The sequence below is a fragment of the Cynara cardunculus genome (genome assembly GCF_001531365.2).
Source record: "Cynara cardunculus var. scolymus isolate 2C chromosome LG 3, CcrdV1, whole genome shotgun sequence".
NCBI classification, from domain to species: Eukaryota; Viridiplantae; Streptophyta; class Magnoliopsida; order Asterales; family Asteraceae; genus Cynara; species Cynara cardunculus.
The window spans coordinates 23,396,099-23,398,653 of record NC_037530.1 but is presented as its reverse complement, the minus strand read 5'-3'; positions in this window follow the sequence as shown (position 1 = coordinate 23,398,653).

Here is a 2,555-nt window from a genome sequence, read left to right as displayed (position 1 = left end):
CATGCAATCTGTCCGAATCTGACAGATTTGTATATGTATGTTCCAATGACCATATCACTTTCAAAACTGGATTAAAAAGGATGATTCTTCTTTTGAGAGTTAACTATATGGGTTATCTCTTGCATGCAAGTGGAATCACATGAAATTATGGAGTTTTGATCTCCAAACACTTAAAACACTATAGGTGTGCAAACTGTGAAACCACCAGTAGGTAACTCCTACTTTGTATGCTAATATCTCTCTACTTATTTGTTCTTAGTGTATKATTMTWCTTCTAAAATGTTCTTTTATGAKTTAGGRTTCRTATGAATCCAGTTTCACTCAAAAATATGAATTTTTGAGGCATTAACCAATTTATTAAAGTTAAGTGTGCAATCTGTCAACTAATGACAGATATGTGCATGTAACTTTATGGTACCATATCTTCCTCTTAACTCATCCAAAATGAGTTATTTCTAGTTTGAAAGTTTCGTATAAGTGTTAAGTTTATAATCTAACTTGAATTTCTGCAGAACACTTAGTAGAACTCTTTTAATGAGTGTTTTACTAACATGGTGTAATCTGCCATATCAGTTGTGATAAGTTSTATTGCATAAATTATTTGAATCATTATTGCATGCCCAAAATACATGAAATTTGGTCACGATGACTATAACTAAGTTCTATAACCCATGTAAAAAGATAGGAAATTATCTCATTTTTGAAGTCTCTTTATTTTGATCATTTTTAAGTATCATAAGTTTCTGCCCAGCAATGAAATTTTGGGGTTTCTGGATTTGTAAAATTTTGATCTTCTATTGGATTATAGCATCATTTCCGGTATAAATTAATGCATTAACGAGCATATGGACATTATGTATATTTGGACTATGGATAATCATATGGGACATAAGTAGACAAGTATGGACTTAGGACTTATTAACCCCATAGGTAGTGTTAAATCAATAAGTGATGGTTTTGGATRTTCCTATTGATAGGGAATCGTTGAACTAGTGCGGTGATCGGATCGAATCTCTATTTTGCGGAGCAATACAAAAAGTGAGTATTCACGGCCCCTCTTTTTATCGTTTTTGCGTATTTGGGGTGGAAAGCATAATTAAAGAAATGTTTAATAGATTTATATTGTTATATGAATCTTGTTGTGAGCAATTAAATGTATACAYTATTGATGGTATGTTGAGTTTGAAAGTCCCCGTTTGTTTACACTACTATTAACTCATTTTGAGCCCTATGATTCTTGTGGGTAGCGCTATTTGGTTGTCATATCCACCCTTTTGACTGACGAGTAGGGGTGCACTTGGTCATTGTAGTATGCTCTACACATGTGACTTGAAGTAGTCACCGCTGAGGTAGTTCGTATGAATGCTCTATCCATGTGGTTCGCTACCACCTCTGAGGTAGTTCGTGGGGCGTTGAAAGTTTTTTAGGTTTAGTAGTGGCTCAACAATTTATATCATGTGTATGACGTTGCTTTTAAGATATTGCTCATAAACTTATAATTGGGATTTGCTGCATTTGTAATCATTTTGTGCATATAAAACCTGTGAACTCACCAACTCTTTGTAGTTGACACTCGATTTTAATATGCTTTTCAGGAAATAAGAAGGTAGTGGAAAAGTAGATAATCTTACGTTCTTGCTTGCATCCGCTTTCGGCAACATAAGCTGGACTATTGTTTAAGGAACTCCTTTTGTAACGAACTTATTTTTGTCAAAAACTTTGTTTCTATTGAAATGTAATCGGTGAATGTAATTTTAAACTTTGGATTTTTTTTTGTTATGGCTATGAATGTATGGTTGGTGTTAAATATATCCTAGTGCGATGAACTCCTAACTGACGTGCCTCGTGCTTCCGCTTTAGCGGGGTGTGACAGACTTGGTATCAGAGCCTTAGGTTATAGAGAACATCGGTTTTTCCATAAAGACCATGCACTATAACCAATATTTTTTATGGAAATTAATTTTCTAACTAAATTTTCAAAATTAGGAAAATTCATTATTAGTACAATTAGGATAAGTGCCATTTTGGTATAACATAGTTAGGCAAAACCTGATCACCTGTGTCTAATCATGGTATAATTAAGAAGGGACTTAAAACTAATTGTGCTAATACTAGTTAGAAACGAGAACTTCTTATTTCAGTATGAAAAGCATAAATTTTTGTGTGAGTTTGCATTAGCATGTATGAATTTTGATATTTATTATAGCATGTATAGTAATTAAATCTATTTGTTGCAGCGTTATGTCTCCATTCCGAGGGTATTCCGCCAACGGGTATGGCGATGACTCGGGTTTGGATGGGAGAGACCATTCCGTCTCCAAGGATACGGATCCGTCCGAGCACAACTATCACAGTGACGACACCGCAGAGTCACCTGCACGATCTGTTACCCCCATCCCCGAGCCACCTCCACGGTCAGTGTACTGGACGAGGGTTCGGGTCACCGCTCGGAAGAGTGTACAGATCCCAATTCGGAGGACCTTTAGCATCCCACCTAGGGATGAGGCTGGGCCCTCCCGAACTAGGGACCGGAGTGTGACACCACCGCCACCGCC